Source organism: Acinonyx jubatus, chromosome D3 (assembly GCF_027475565.1).
Source record: "Acinonyx jubatus isolate Ajub_Pintada_27869175 chromosome D3, VMU_Ajub_asm_v1.0, whole genome shotgun sequence".
NCBI lineage: Eukaryota > Metazoa > Chordata > Mammalia > Carnivora > Felidae > Acinonyx > Acinonyx jubatus.
The window spans coordinates 77308533-77326121 of NC_069392.1; the positions used below are offsets into that span (position 1 = coordinate 77308533).

Sequence of the window (17589 nt, forward strand, 5' to 3'; positions counted from 1 at the left end):
ACATTTGGTTACATAAAATATACTGTTGAAATTAAGTTCACCTGTGTCTTTGTACTTTTTTAATATGTCTACTAGGAAATTTCATATCTGCGGCTCACATTATACATCTATTGGACAATGTTGCTATTGTTCTGGAGACACAGTCATGGGGAGTGGCAAGGGATTGTTGTGTTACAAATCAGGAATCAAGCAATCAAACTAATGGATCGATCTGTACTTTTCTGTGTTATCAGCTTTACTCAAACTATAAATCAACTATGGACCGACTTCCTCCACACAGCAGGAAACCTAGAAACACATTTTCATTTGACATTTTGTGAAACACGCCATCACTGAGTAACTAATATGCCCTCACTAGGCCACTGTACAGAAACCGGGGAAAGATCTCTGGCCTGATTTAAGTTGGGTGCCAAGCATGAGACCAATCAACTGCAGTCAAGTGGGTGGACCCTGTAGGAAAATGCAGGTCTCTGCCACCTGAAGGGTTGGAGGAGGAGTACCCTAAGAAGAATGATGATGCTTCTAGAAGAAGCAAAGGTACAGGGCAAGCAATTTAACAAACATCCATCACAGTATGAATGTGTTGATAATACTGCAAAAAAATCCTTGCACTGTGTTTCTATTTCTGAGAAGAACATATTGTTGCTCTGACGCAACATTGCTTCCTTTGCAGAACAGAGTTGTTCTATTTGCAATATTATCTATCCTACTCCAAGTTGTCTAATGAGCAGTCATAGTTAACACCCCCATCCTCACCCACTGGACAATGGGGAAGTGCATTTGACCCCGACGTAGGACCTAGTCAAGCATGGCATTACATTCCCCTGGAGACAACTATTATTCCAAAGTTAGCACATGACTACAGGAAGCCATATAACACTCCCTCCAGAATCGAATTACAAAACTAGAAGGTCAAAGTTTTCCTTCCACTGTGACTGATGAAGGAAAAGGATGGGAATCTAGGACTACGAAGGGATATCATCTCTGTGTGCACAAAGGAGAACCATTTTCAATAGGACAGAACAAAGACAACACACAGAGGGAAGCAAAGCTGATAGAAGCGGAAAACAAGAAAGAGAAGAGCTGGAAAAGAAAACTGGGTAAGCCCTGGGAACTAGCTATGCCTAAGGTCTGAACACTCTTGGACTTACAAGTTCTGTGCACCTATACATTCCCTATTTTGCTTGAGCTTACCTTGAGTCTAGATTAGATCTTTTGCATCAGAAAAATTCTATTCTGATTATCTTAATGATCCAATCGATTAAAGCTTTGACTTTCAATCTGAGCGTCAGCACTAAGTTGTCCTGAAAATGACAGAACGCTTAAAATAAGCCGGGTGTCATGAAATATAGAAAAATTCTATACACAGAAGGCAAATGTAAGTATAATATCCCTTACCTTCAGATAACTGAATTGCATGTAATCCAAAGTACTTCATTTGTGGCAATGCTCACCTGTCTATCACCGCACTCTAAAACCCGATAGCAGGTATGTATTTACTTGTCTATCTCCACTACTGGACTTTCAGCCTCTCGAGGGCAAGGCACTTTATTTACCTTTACAGTAGGATGACAGCCTAGCATGGTGCGAGGCAATGAATGCTTGTAGAAGGTGAGTGGAAAGGAATGAACATGGAAACAGAAAAGATACCACAGTTGAGGCAGGCACTTATTTGAACTATGCTTTCACAGTTATAAGATCATTTCTTGTTGTCTTTTTGTTTAACTATTGGGTTGTACGCCAATGGAGGGACGGTCTGCTCCTTAATGAAAGGGTACTAGAATAATCACCATTATCATACCACCTGACATTTTGTGTGTGTTTTCTGGATCCCAGATGCTCTGCTAATTGCTTAGATCTTTTCCGCTTAGAATGCTGGATTTGGCACTAAGAAGATGAAAATGCTTTAGAATACTTTACAAGATACCACTTTATAGTACTTCACAGTGTGCAGAATACTTCCATGTGTATCTTCTTGCTTGCGATTGTTTGCAATCCAGTGCGGTAGATGGGAAAATATCAGTATCTCATAATTCATCTGAAAAAAAAGAACCCCGAGAACTTGAGACTCTTCTTAAGTAACAATATTAGTAAATCGGAGTAAGAATCCAGGTCTTGTGACTCCACACCAGTACTTGTTCCACTACAGAAACAGCATCTAACATCATTACAAATTAACCTGTGAAAGACAGACGCCTGGAGAAATCTGTGAATCGTACTGGGAATGGTTTCGCCGGTGCCCCTTACTTCCCATTTTCCAGGCATTTCCAAGCTTCATTTCTGCATGGAAATTCATCCCCTCCAACTCCCTCCCATTCTCTTTTCTCTTAATAAGTCTGCTTACCAGAATGAAAGCAAATGCCATGATTGTAACTACTAGAAGGTTCCGCTTGCAAACAGGAAGCTACAGACCTTTCCCTAAAAGCAATGCCTGCTTCTTCTAAGTAAAAGACAATGAACTGTGACAGGGAAAACTCTTTCCCCATAATTAAAAAAAAAAAAAAAAACAAAACCAAAAAACCCTTCTCCTTGATATTCCTATTAAGGTGGCTGGTTCTGATCACAACAAACAACAGGTCCACGCTGGCCTTAGTACGTTGCATAGAAGGTGCAGCAGAAGAGGGACAGATTTTGCCTTACTGCCCTCATATAATTCCTTACGTTAGGTACATTTTTAGCTACATGGTGGGCACACCATAAAATCTCACATGTGTGCACATCATGCGTGTGTGTGTGTGTGTCTGTGCGTGCACTTAGGTAAACAGAAGAATATGTAATTTAGAGTTTGCTTTATATTGACACTGAAATCCTATGAAAGAGTAGGTGAATAGATTTCATTTGTCATGATTTTTTCCCTTTTTAATGATAATCGTTAGGGTTTTGTATAGCTGCGACGATTTACCAGTCTAAATATTTCATTGAGGCCAGAAAAAAGAGAGATGGCACTCGAAGAGCACTATAATAATTTCATAAGAGCTATATTCATTTTTTTTTCAAAAGACTGTAAAAGAGTGGGAATCCCATTTTAGCCTGCCAGGAAAAGAAAGCTCAAGAGTAAATTCTGGGAACAACTAAAATTTTTTTTATCCTTCCATAAAGAGCATTCCGGCTGCTGCTACCTTCAGTCAAGAGGTACAGAGTCCTACTATGTTCCCTGTGTCTGGGGCTAGAATTATCTTGGTGGATACAATACATCTCCACACCTCCTGATATATAGCATTTAGCTATTCATTCAACAAATACTTGAGCATCCTGGATGTTCCAGGTATCACATCCCAAAAAAGCAACTAAACTCTACCTCTTTGTGGAACTGACATCCTGGTGGAGAAAAAAGATAAACAAATAAGTTTTAAGACAGACTATTCATTTATATTTAGAAACTGATAAGAGTTCTGAAGGGAAAAAAAAAGTCCAGAGTGCCTTTGGGAAGGGATTCTAGCTTAAATGCTTGGATAAAGTGATTAGCAGAAACCCATCAATGGACAATACCTGAGTGGGCCTCCGACAATGTAAAGAGTCACATTATGTGCAGATCTAGAAAAAGAGCACTGGACGCAGAGGCCACTGCACAAAGGACTGTCTGGCTGAAGTATACTGAACAAGGGGAACCCCAGCAGTAATGGATAACCCTGGAGAGATGGACAGGCAGAGGAGCTACTAAGAACTCCAGACTTTATTCTAAGTCTGATGTAAGACCATTTGGGAACTGTGAAAGAAAAGAAAAGAAAAGAAAAGAAAAGAAAAGAAAAGAAAAGAAAAGAAAAGAAAAGAAAAGAAAAGAAAAGAAAAGAAAAGAAAAGAAAAGAAAAGAAAAGAAAAGAAAAGAAAAGAAAAGAAAAGAAAAGAAAAGAAAAGAAAAGAAAAGAAAAGAAAAGAAAAGAAAAGAAAAGAAAAGAAAAGAAAAGAAAAGAAAAGAAAAGAAAAGAAAAGAAAAGAAAAGAAAAGAAAAGAAAAGAAAAGAAAAGAAAAGAAAAGAAAAGAAAAGAAAAGAAAAGAAAAGAAAAGAAAAGAAAAGCTTGAAAAAGTTCACTCAGGTACTGTGTAACGAAACATCCGAAGGGTTGGCAAATGGAAGCAGAAAGAGCAATTTGAGGCTCTGCCGTAATTTAAGTGAGGGTTAACGGTGGCTTTGATTAGTGTGGCAGTGATAGAGATAGTGAGCATGATACTAATACAAATACCACAGTGGTGTCATGTATTGTTTTACTAAATTTAAATTTATGAATTTATTTGGATTCTCATATTCAATATTTGAGCCATTTAATAACAACCTTATAAAGTACTATCATTAAACCCACTTTACAGCTATAAAGAAAGCAGAGTGAATTTAATTAAGTAGCATGTTCAAGACTATACACATAACAACTGATTGGGGGATGTGAAAGTTTAGCCAACTGAAAAGTTAGAGGGAGAGCCCACACATAAGATTACCTTCACTCTGATACCAACTGCAAGTTCAGGGCACCCCAAGATCACCTTATGGTTCTATAATTCACTGGAAGGACTCACAGAACTCACAGAACTCATTGAAGGCTGTTATGCTCATAGTTACGGTTAATCAGAGAGAAGGCATACAGATTGAAATAAGTCCAGGGAAAACTCATACAGGGTGAAGTCCACGAAAGTAGCAAACATGGAGCTACCAGGTGTCATCTCTTGTGGGGTTAAAACAGCATGAATTTGTCAGCATCCATGTGTGGAAATATACACAGAGTACTGCCAATCAGAGAAGTTCACCTGAGCCCCATGTTTAGAGTTTTAACTGAAGCTTCATCTCGTAGGCATGATTGATTGCCCAGGTAGGGATCTCAGTCCCTAGTCTTTCCAGAGATCTACTGATGCTGCATGATCCAACCCCTCCCCCCCCCATATTACATTGTTGGTCCTTCTGCTGCGGCCAGCCCCCACCCTAAATCATATTATTAGACTATCCTGACACAAGGTCCACAAGCAAAGACACTCCCTATATACTCCTATCAGGCATGACATGCAAGGCCTTGGAGATAACCTTCCAGAAATTGAGGGCAAAGGCCAAACCTCTCCTTGGGCAATTGTTAGATTCTTTGTTACACAGGGGAAGACCATGGATAAGAGAGAAACAAACTGTTTGCAGTCATGCTAAATTTGAGATGCTCATCTCATATCAAAATATAGATGTTGAGTAACAGTTAAAGAAACATACCTAGGGTTCAAGAATGAGAAGACTGGACTGGAAATTCAAATTTTGAAGCCTACAGACGGTATTTAAATGTCATAGCAGAGTTGCTGAATCACTATGTTGTACACCTGAAACTGATACAACACTGTGGGTCAACTATACTTCAGTATAAACAAATAGACAAATGTATCTCACAGGATGGAATAAGATGAACTAAAAAATAATTTCAGAGGAATGAAGAGTATCAGGCCTGAGCCTTGGAGGATAGCCACATACATAGGTCAGGAAAAGGAAGAAAATCTAGCAAAGGAGATTGAGAAGGAATGGCCACTCTTGCAGGAGAAAAATGAGGAAAATATAGGAAATGTTTATCAAAAAAGTGAGTTATATAGAGAAATGCACTCTTCAGTATTTCTAGATGAAATAACATAACATCTGCAACTTTCAAATGGTTCAGTAAAAATTAAAAAATAAAAATATATTTGTGGGGTGTTCGGATGGCTCAGTCAGTCAAGGGTCCAACTCTTGATTTCGGCTCAGGTCATGATCTCACGGTTTGTGAGACTGAGCCACACTTGGGACCACACTGACAGCACAGAGCCTACTTAGGATTCTCTCTCCTTCTCCCTCTGTTCCTCTCTTGCGTGCACTCTTTCTCTTTCTCTCTCAAAATGAACACACATTTAAAAAATATTTATATATATTTGCAAGCACAAGGGCAATACAACAACATGTGCTAAAAATTAGTGAATCTAAGTGTACAGTGTATGGGGTGCTCCCTCTATTATTTATTCCACTTTTTGTACTTTTGAATACAAATGAGGTATTCACAAGGAAATGCCAGATGAGAAAAGACAGGGTACTAAGTAAGACCAGTGCCACAATGTTCCTGAAAAATCAGACGGTAAGGGCAGATGATAAACTCTGGGGATTTGGACTTTGGGATCTGGGATTTGGTAAAGTTAGGGAAATACAGAATGGGAAATGAGGAACAAGCATGGAGATTTTCTCTAACGGAAAAACTGATCAAGGGCTAAAATAACGTAGCAAGGACACAAGTAGAGTGGCGACAACTAGCAGGGATAAAAGGGTGAAGCCTTCAGAAGGAGCAGACATTTGAGCTGTGCCTGCAAGAATCCGGAGGTTCTCACTAGAGTGAGGAAACGGGAAGGGAATTTCAGGCCAGAACAACATATGCGAAGGCACAGAGGTGCCAGAAAGGTATGATACAACACTTAGTCTGGTACCTACAGTTTGGCTAGGACTGAAGCTGAAAGATGAGGACAGGGTACCTCACAAAACAGCAGAGTTCTTCCTCTGAAGTTCCCAAAAGTGAGAATACCCTGGGGCACTGGTTAAAATGCAGATTTACAGATTCCACCGAAGACCCATTGAATCAGAATCCTTGCAGATGGAACTCAGACGGGGAAGGGGAACAGGAGGACTTGTGAGGCAGGACAGCAGGTGAGTGTGTGTCCTCTCCACATCACATGGCCCTTCCGCTCTGCCATCCCCATTGATAGCTTTTCTCCATATTTCTTACCGCCGCCCCCCCCCCCCGCCACCTGAGTGCGCCCAGTTTCTGCTCCCCAGAGCTCTGGTTTGCTTGTGGCTTCATCTTACATGATATTGACTCCAACTAACACCTTTCAGCACAAACATCCACCACAAACAGACATCTGCATCTGAATGTGTCTACACCTTTTCATTCCTATTACAGAGAGAAACAGAAGGGAAAGGAGTGAGAAAAAAGGAGGAAGAAAGACTGACGGCTGCATAGAAGGAGTCACAAGTCCATGCCAGCTTCAATAAGCAGTGACTAGGGGAACATCACATGTACATAAGGCACATCTCATGTACACATGTACATAGCGATAGCAATGCTCCTCAAAATGCCAGTCCACAGTGAGAAAAGGAGCTTGTTCCAGAACGTAAATGAATGTACTTCTTCCTTCAACAATAAAGTCTTGCTATGGAAAAAAAAAAAAAAAAACAAGTCAGCCGAACCGAATGCAGTACTTAGTGACAGTTCATTTATACTCCAGCCCAAGCTCCTTATCTTACTCAGGACTGGTAACAAACAGTTCAAAGACCAGTAGTCAGTCCACAGACCACACTTTGAAGAACATGGCTCTCAACAGAACTGTGGATAAAACAGGCATTTAAAATAATGCCAGATACAACACATGTTGATGTTAGTGATCAAAAACTGTCCTTCTAGCAAACCCATGAAGAGAGTATTCTTAAAAAACACAAAACTGTAAGACAGACTTGATCCCCAAGCATGAGACCATATTTCTAAAAATAATGAGAAATCAGCCTCAAGTTTAGTTCCCCACTGAACATAACTCAGAATACCAGCCAGTAAAATGTGTGTTTTTATAAAGAAAAAAGACTGAACCCCAAGAGCACCAGAGGTATGCCTTTATAGCTTATTTTTATTCGTCTCTACCAGCTACAGTCACTAGAGTGACCTGGGGAGCATAAAAGTCAGAGAACATTTTTTTAAACTCTCTTCAAGACTGTTAGGAGGTATAAAATACACACCTTGAGCAAAATAAATGTATGCACCTCAAGAAGGTAATAAATCACTTGTAGCTTTATTGTTGTCAGTCATTGGTTCTTGAAGGGCAAACTGTACTTGATTCTTGACTTGTTCTTTGCTTCACTGATCGGCAACTTTCCTTAGAAGTTACAAAGTTTTCACTGTTGACAACTCTGGGATTCTTTTTAAAAGTCACACCATGTTTTCTAAATCTTACTCTGTGGCCATATTGGTGTGCGATTCAATTCTACATACTTCAATCAAAGGCCTACTGTGTGCTGGGAACTGCTTCCTCTCTGCTCTGGAGCAAATCCAGACAGGAATAAAATGTCATCGAGGAACTCATATAATCCCTTGGGGAGACCCACGTGTGAACATAAAACTAGAAATTAATGTAGGTTGCAATTACTGTTGTAATTGGGCAAGAAACAGGAATGGTTAATTCCGACAATGGGAACACAGAAAGACATCACAGAAGTCCTAGAAGGAGAAGTGGATTTCAAGTGGCAAGGAAAGAAAGAAGTAAAGAACATACCAAGCATAGGAAATAATTGAACTCAGTCTTGGCAGAGTATGTTTCATTCGGGAAACTTCAAGTTACCTCCTAATAGCCCATAAAATGTGTTGGGGGAAGAGGAGACAGAGTGAGTAAGAGCATACAGACTTATACCTGCAAGTTGTGTTCATGGTATGTGAACAGTCCAAGGCTACAAGATCAAGCTTGTGGAGAAGAGTGGCAGACTCGGACTGGGGTGCTGATTAGGGCTACATTATGAAAGGCTTTGAATGTCATTCTGAAGGACTCAGTGCAAAGAAGAAATGGCACTGTAAAATAATAGCCTTTGCAGTAGATCATAATATTTGAATTTTTCGTTCCCTCCTTATAGCAATTTTCTCTGCATCATTGCCTTTGGCCTCCATCATGTGATTTGCTTTGCTCTGTGATTTTCTAACAGAGTAGAATGCGAGCAGATATGCCCTATATCACTCTCAAGTGGAAACTTGTAGAAGCAATGAAGATTTTTGCCAGACTATTTGCTCTTGTAGCTTTGCCATGGAGAGAGTCTACTTCTTTAGCTTGAGTCTTAGAATGGAAAGAATCATGGAACAGAACTCAACTTCTATTACCACACACTGGGTAAGACCCAGACTACTGACTGGAGGTCACCAACAAAGGTAAGGAAAAAAATACAAGTAAGTATCTGCTGTTGAAATTTAATGAGATTTCAAGATTTCTTTGTTACCCAGGATAATGTAGTAAAAGGTGACTTATTTACCCTTTTAAAATTACAAAATTAGGGGGCCCCTGGGTGGCTCAGTCAGTTAAGCATCTGACTTCGGCTCAGGTCATGAGCTCACTGTTCATGAGTTCGAGCCCTGCATCAGGCTCTATGCTGACAGCTCAGAGCCTGGAGCCTACTTCAGATTCTGTCTCCCTCTCTCTCTCTGCCCCTTCCCTACTCATTCCCTCTCTCTCTCTCTCTCTCTCAAAAATAAATGAACATATTTATTTAAATATGTATTAAATATTTATTAATTTATTATTTATTAAATTATTTAATAATATTAAATATTTATTAAAATTTATTAAAATATTTAAAAATATTTTTAAAAATAAAATAAAATCATAAAATTATAAATTTTTATTGTAAAACATAGTGAAAATTATAAAGAAAAATAAAATTACCTATAATCACAATCCCCAAAGATAAATCACAGGTAACATTTTGACCATACCTTGTACTACCTATCAATCAAAAAGTAAAGCGATGAAGTTTTTAGAAGCAAACATAGGAAAATATTTTCATTATCTTGGGGTAGGCAAAGATTTCTTACACAGGACACAAAACAGGGTAAAGTAAAAGACTGTGATATTGCACTACACTAAAATAAAAGATGCCTATTAACAAGTTAAGACACCAGGAAAAGTGTGACAAAGCAAGCCACAGAATGGTACAAAACATGTATAAGCTCTATATCCATGTCCAACATAAGGGATCATGCTCAGGATGTGTAAAGAAGAAAGCAAATATGTCAGTAGAAAAATGGTCAAAACACTTGAACTGGCCTTTCAACCAATAATATGTTATTTCCTCTTCTGGTGCTGGTTATACTCGTGAGTTAACTTTGTAAAAATCAGTGCAGCTATATGCTTATTATAATCTGTGTGTGTGTGTGTGTGTGTGTGTGTGTGTGTGTGTGTGTGATGTTATACCTCAACACAAACAAACATTAAAAATGACAGTATCCAAATTATTATGTGTAGATGTAAAGTCTTAACAAGCAACTGCTCAAAAGGGGAAGGATCCTTTCTTTCAGAAGTTTAGCACACACAGCACATTCAGCTACAAACTATTAGAGATTTCTGCAAAACTTTGTAATTGGCAACATAATATTGGTTGTCAGAGCTCTTGATATCTTACCCAAAGGATTTTAATGAATATAATTTGGAGATATACATCAGGCTTCACTAACCCTGCACAATCCTCTGGTCAGATATCAACAAATGTGAAAGATAAATTTGCTTTTCATTTGCCTTATTCTTCCTTTAAGTACCACAGAAATAATATTTCAATCAATACATCTGATCTTTTCAAATTATATTATCTTCTTTTAGAGAACCCAAATAAAAGATGTTTTGAATAGAGGAAGCAATTTGGTTTCTTTTACATTTTTGTAATAAAATCTATTTAAATGCAATCCCTTTACCAATTAAATTATGTCACTAGTTGCTGTTAGTTGTTATTCTTTTTTTAAAAAAAATCAAAACTAAAATTCAAAGTGATATTCTAACATTTTGTCACTTAATAGTTTAAAAAAACTCTTTCATAAAATAAAAACTTTTTGATATATTTAGGCTATTACAAATTAATTTTTAGGATAGTTCACTCATCTGTTACTGTCTTCTTTTACATCACTGGAGATACAATGTAAGTAATGATCATAAAATGATTTATTTATTCAAAAAATATTTATTCGGGGGCATCTGAGTGGCTCAGTGGGTTAAGCGTCTGACTTCAGCTCAGGTCATCTCACGATTTATGAGTTCAAGCCCCACGTCGGGCTCTGTGCTGACACCTCAGAGACTGGAGCCTGCTTCAAATTGTGTCTCCCTCTCTCTCTCTCTCTGTCCCTCCTCTGCTCATGCTCTGTCTCTCTCTCTCAAAAATTAAACATTAAAATTTTTTTTTTAATTTATTTAGTACCTACTGTGACCCAGCATTGGGAGGCTGGGGGTAAACAGAGAGACAAGGTCCCTTTTCAAAGAGCTTACCTTTTACAGGAGAGCAATAATCAGGATATGTGGAAAGAAGGACACTGATGTATGTGAGGGGCTTGGGGGGACTCCCCCAGCTGCACAGAAAGAGGTCCCCCGAGGAACTGGGATCTGGATCATAGGAGGACCTGTATTCATTTGCTTGGATTGCCAGGCAAAGTCCCACAAGCCAAGTAGCTAAAACCAAAGTGAATTGTCTCGCAGCTCTAGAAGCTAGAAATCAGAGATCAAGGTACTGGCAGGTTTGGTTCCTTCTGAGCTTTGTGAGGGAGAATCCATTCCATGTCTCTCCCCTTGCTTCTGGTGGTCTGCTGACAATATTTGGCTTTCCTTGGCTTGTCGAAGGAACACTCGGATCTCTGCCTTCATCCTCACATGACATTCTCTCTGTATGTATGTCTGTCTCTGTGTCCAGATTTTCTCCTGCCAGTGCCTTGATCTCGAATTTCCAGCCTCCAGAATCGTGAGTCAATGGATTCCTGTTGTCCAAGCCTCCTAATCAGTGGCATTTTGTTAACAGCAGCCCTAGCAAATTAATACATGCATAATGATACCCAGTAATTAGTCTTTTTTAACTCCTAGTTTAGGGAATTCTAATGAAAACTTAAAAGAAAGCCCACAAGTTACTGTCTAGAAGCAAGTTCTCTGAAGGGCAAATAAAAAATTCTTTTGAAGAAATAGCCTCTGTCTTTTGGGCTATTCAAATCAATGAATACTTGTCATTACGTTGATGGTAAGATCATCTATCTTCTTTTCATTCGGATATTTTGATACTGAGGTAGACACATTCTAATTGCACATTTCATAATTAGAATAAGTTAGTGGAATCATTAGAATTCATGTATTTGCCAATAGCAATTTAGATACTGAATAAAGCTGTTACTCTTTATCTAAAGCTTTTTTTATACTAAATTGACATGACCTGTTGACCACATGCAAGCTGTTTAAAAAAGTGACAACAGGCCCCAAATGGAGTCGCCTATATTAAAACCACGTCACCAAACCAAGGTTTAATACCTAACTTACCACCTTCTCTAGAAATGTAGTCTTAACCAGTCAGTGTGGAATTTTCTGGTCAGCACCAATGAGGTAATCTGTTACACAGACACCAGAGGAAGATGAGGTAATCTGCTTTTTCCTTAGCCCTTCCTCCTTCTGCCTATAAAACCCTTCCACTTTGTACAGCCCTTTCCGGGTCCTTTCTACTTGCTAGATGGGATGCTGTCCAATTCGTGAGTCGTTGAAAAAAGCCAACTGGATCTGTAAATTTACTCAGTTGAGTTTTGCTATTTGACAAAGCTGGGGACAATTTTTAATTGTTGCCATAAAACTCGTAAAAGAAGCCTCCACTATCACTTGCCAGCGAAAAAGGCAAATTCTCTTCCTTATCTCTGAAACCAAAGCCTACCTATCGCCACAGAAAGTTTAGGAACATGGTTGAATTAAAGTTTAGCCCTCGCTCTTTTCCTTGTGGATGGTCACAGCCAGAATGCAGAGCAGAATTGTGACCACCTTTAGCCCCTAGCTGGGAGATCCTGTATCTGATCCATTAATAACAAAGCGACTGTTCTTTCCAACAAGATACAGGAAGTTCAGAGTCAGCCAAGGTGGAGATTTACCTTTGAGATCAGCCCTAGGGCCCGCCAAAGCCGGGTGAAAAACTGACAAGAGCAGAAAAAAGCTCCAGAGAGTTTCCCTTTTAAAATGCCAGGATCAATATGTCTGTCATCTGACTTGGCCTAAAAAATGAAAGCTCATGAATCTCAGGAGCACAATTACCCTCTTGCACCATATTCCACTGCCCCGAAGTGGCTACCACTTAATTGCCTTTAGGTTGGAACATCAGTATCTGTAAATGGAAGGAGTAGATCTCTCTCTTAATTTCTGACTGAAATTCTTTTGTCTTTCCCTGCTCTCTGTGACAAAGGCTCTATAGTTCTTCTGAGATGAATAGCAGAAGACAGTGCAACAAATTAATACAAATGAAGTCATTCCTGAGTGACTCCATCTGCTTTAGAAATAAGGCTCGGACAATAATGTGGCCAAGATCCAGATAATTAGGCCTGACTCCAAATGAAGGCACACAGGTAACTTATAGCTTCATTAACTCTCTTCAAGAAGGCAGACATCCAAAAACTAACCTTAATAGAGGCAGCATATGATCCATTGACAATCTGTTTGATATTAAAAAATGAACTTTGTTTTTGCAACGTTGCACGAACAGTAGGCAAATAACATATGCAAGTCAAAATACCATGGACCAAGGCATGGTTTAGCCTCCTAGATGCCAGGCTCAAAATTCAGAGAACAAAGACCTTAATTTTTGTTTACAGAATTTAATCAAAAGGCATTAATAAGCTAGCAACTAAGAAAGGCACATAAGGTGTCTGCAAGTGTCTTTTCTCTGTAATCAACAGGAAGATTATTAGGTAATAACAAATGTTATTCATCTTCATAATGGCTAAATGACAGCCTGTTTAAAAATAACAAATGACTACTCCTCATTGACTATTACAGGGTGAGCATGACCTTCACGTATTTTAAGCAAACAAGTCCTCTTTTCAAAGGCTTCAGGAGTCCTTTAATTGATAATGATGAGATGTTTTATCTTTACCAAGGGATGCTAAACCTTTTAAGATGCTATTTAAATTAAGATCATTTTATACAGCCCCCTGAGTTAGAAAAGACCCTGAAGGTCTCACACTAATTTTTTTTTTCATAAACAAGATATTAATGAACCACAAGTGTAATTAGCTAACGGTATATAGAAACTTTGTATAGAAATGTTTCTTCTTTGTCCTTCCTGATGTTTCTATCCTGAAACAGTTGGGTTTCCATTCACAGGTCAAAAAAATAAGTAGAAGACTTCAAAAATAGATTCTTAAAGATTATATTTATCTCCTTGGAAGCACAAGCATTATACATATCTACTTACTGAACATATCAGGGCTTCAACTGAAAGCTCTCTATGGCTTCTGAATGGTTGTGACAATCACACTGCACACGACTCACAAACACTCTTCCGGTACCTTGTTTTCAGCTTTCCCCATCTCCCAACCCGCACTTTCAGAGATACCACATGATTAGCGGCTCCAACGCGACGCAGCAGCCGTGACGTGCAGAATGTAGTTAGGGAAACCTTCGCGGATAACCTGCTGGCCTTCCTGTCACATAACCGAGTAAACCGAGCAGCTAAAAACACTGCTGTCACGGTTTCAAGATCCGGGCCAAACCGCCGGAGCTATTAGAGGCCCCAGTCCTTTCCCAGGGCCCTACCGTAATGATCAGAGCAATGGTCCCTCAAAGATGTGCACGCCCCAATCCCTGAAACCTATGAAAATGTTACCATAATGATAAAGGACACTTTTCAGATGCATTTAGTTAATGATCCTGAGATGGAAGAGGATGAAATGATGGACTTTGAAGACGGAGGAAGGGGCCACAAGCCGGAGAATGCAGGCGGCCTCTAGGAGCTGGGAAAGCAAGAAAACAGATCTTCCCTTCAGCCTCCAGAAGGGGCACAGCCCTGCTGCCGCCTTAATTTTAGACCAACTGTAACTGATTTTGGACTTCTGACCTCCAGGAACGTAAGATAATGCATCTGCATTGTTTTAAGCCACTGTGTTTGCGGTGAGGTGTTACAGCAGCCGTGGACACCAGTGCACCTACATGTGTCTTTGGACTCAGAACCTAAAAACGAGCCAGTGGCTGGGGCTCCTCATTAGTAAGGTATTCCTCCCTCTTGGTAATAAAAGCATCACCATAGATAAAAAGCAATGGCAGAGTTCCATGGCAGAATTTTTTTTTTAAGCCCAAAATTAAGCTGCTTTCTTCTTTTCTCTGTCAGACAAAACTTTTAAAGTGTCACCAAACTTTCTTGACGCTGGAGCCCCTTAACCATGTTATAAAAAAGAAGTAAGTCTTTTATCTGACAATGGGCAGCATACTTTACATTTTACGCCTTCACTTCCTCCTCTGTAACTGACCGGGTTCAACCAAACGTTCTCCAAATTTATTCCTGAGGTTCTAGCTTACACCAGAGTCTTTGACTAATTTCTATAATGTGAAAATACATATTACTCTTACCTAACAAAGAGGCAAGCTTTCCTTTGTGCTTCGTGTGATGATAATCTTGATTATTTCACCTCAGGTCCCATTTCTTCCAGAGGGAAATTTTTTGCTACAAATCAGCAAAGGTTATTTATCATCGACCTGCCTTTTCTCAGGGATGAGTATACACATTGATTTTGTAACATGGTTATCAAATTATCTCCATAAATCAGCTAATAGCCAAACAAATAATGTCACAAACAAAAGTAAAAGATACCTCGGTCTTCACAGGAAGGAGTGAGCCTTGACTTCCAAAAAGCTACACGATGTACACCAACCACTACAACTAAAAGCATCTTTAGAAGTCCTTGTCCCACACTCAGGCCAAACTGGGAGACTGTCATCCTAAAGCCTGTGGCTTTTCTAAATGCATGTATCTAAAGTAGCCTTCCAGCTGGGAGATGGAGAAGGAGTTGTTTTCTGATAAAGCTTTAGGCACATAGTTTAAGTTAACAAGACATGGCAAGAGCAGGTGGGTAATTCGATGTTCACACACTGTAATGGGCCAAAGGCTAATTACTATTCACTGTAAAATGAACATAAAAGTAGCAATTACGCCTTCATCCTAGTGGATGTAATGTATTAAAAGCTATCAGCTTCACCTTCTGTAATAACAACTTTTGTCTGTTTGTACCAGGATGTTGGAAAATAAGAAGGACGTGGCAAGGGGGAGCTCTGTGGCTTCCACACAAGAACAAACGTTGGATCCTCACCGTCCCTCCTTGTGTGCTCGAGACACAAAGGATAGATGAAGCCCTTGGCTTAGAAATCATTTGTACATGTGATGCTTTTCTTCCCCGGCTGTGAAATGCTGCTAAATTAATGGTTCACATAAAGATTTTCCTGTGCCACCTCCTCCAGTCACCTGTGAACCACAGATAAATATTGAGTTCACAAGGGGAACGTCTCAACCACCAAGTTCAAATGGTCAGTTAGGAACACATGTGAGTGGCGCTGGCAGGCGGGGCCGAGTGGCCATCATTTTCATCTTTGCCAAAAGCATCCAACAAACAGGACTAATCCATCCCCTCGTCTTATAACAATGGAAATCTGTAAAGAGTACACATAGGAGATTCAGAAAAGAAAGATAAAGAGTAAGGTTCAGAGACGCCAATATCACAGAATAAATCATCTTTGGTGCTAGAATGAAAATCTTAAGTGTTCTGACAGAAAAGAACCATGATCTCCGAAGTAGAGAAAAAGAACGCGGGATAGCTGAACATGAATCGCAAAGGGAATTCTTATTTCCAGATCCGGGAAATGGAAATCAGCTTCAGTCTTGTCCGTCAAGATCCTACCGCGTGAATGCTTCTAAGATATACCTATTTAGTGAATTTCTAACCAGACATGAAAGGACTATTCTGTGCAGCCTGGACCCTGCATCCATGCTTTTACTCTGTCTCAGCTTGTTCTGTGATTAACCCTCAACTTTTCACCCAGAGCCTCTCACTGGTTTATAGAGAGTCTCCTCTGTCATGTACCAGCATCATGCAGAGGAACCTGCCAGCTCTTTGTTGTCTCTGGCTTGACTTCAGGCTCAAGAGCTACCCCTTGAGCTGTCCTGGAAAAGGTGGCCAGGTAGATCCAGCACCTCCCCACATACTCAGCAGACATTAGAAAACTGTGCATGAAATGCCAATTCGTTTATAAACTGGGAACTGTAACATATTATGGTGATGTACTAGTTTACCTATGTACACAGTCAATGCAATGCTTTTTACTTAGTCCAAGATGTAATTCCCTAAACAATGTAAGGATAACTTTATAGGGAAAAGGACTTAAATTTGGTATTAAAAGACATCAGCCTAGAGTAAGGTTTCTGCCCAGCTGCCCAGCTTCTTTCTTTCTTTTTTTTCTTTTCTCTTTTTTTTTTTTTTTTTTTTTGAGAGAGAGAGAGAGAGAGAGAGAGAGAGAGAGAGAGAGAGAGGGAGAATCTCAAGCAGGTTCCATGCTCAGATCCCATTACCCTGGGATCATGACCTAAGCTGAAATCAAGACCTGGCCACTCAACTGACTGAGCCACCCAGGTGCCCGCCCCAGCTTATTTCTATCTTTGCCTCAATCTACACTTCTCTTGGACTCTTTTTCTTATTACCAAATTTTAAAAGAAAATCCCACCTGCAGTTTACTGAGGGAGACATAGTTTGACATATCTTACTCTCCAAAGCCTCCAGGCATTTCCTTGGAACTTCGGGGTTGGCTTAAAGTATCGCTCCCGGAGATGACAGGGGCAGAGCACTGAGGAAGTTTTGATCTGTGCCAGGAAAACATCAGTGCCCATGAGCGCTGAGCCACCTGGACCTTCTTCGAGCTCTCTGCCCAGCAGGCTTCCTTGCCAAGAGACGTCCCAAACCATTATGTGGCTGCCAATGTGCCCACCTCCCACATCTATCCTTAGGATAAAGAAAGTTAGGAAATGTGACGACCCTACAAGCTTCTCAGGGATACACGCAAACCGCACGATTTTCATTTTGTCACTTGCAAGACAAGTTGAGAGGA

At 39.8% G+C, this 17589-nt stretch overlaps 1 long non-coding RNA gene across 2 annotated transcripts; it reads left to right on the top strand.

Annotated features, from left to right (window-relative positions):
* Nucleotides 1-824: 824 nt before the first annotated feature.
* LOC128312360 (uncharacterized) lies at nt 825-16934 on the top strand. Of its 2 annotated transcripts, none has more exons than XR_008291513.1 (3): nt 825-1100; nt 12908-13067; nt 15728-16934. It is a non-coding gene; the product is annotated as an uncharacterized LOC128312360 (long non-coding RNA). The 2 variants fall into 2 exon arrangements; XR_008291514.1 differs by lacking the exon at nt 825-1100 and adding an exon at nt 8564-8879.
* Nucleotides 16935-17589: the final 655 nt, after the last annotated feature.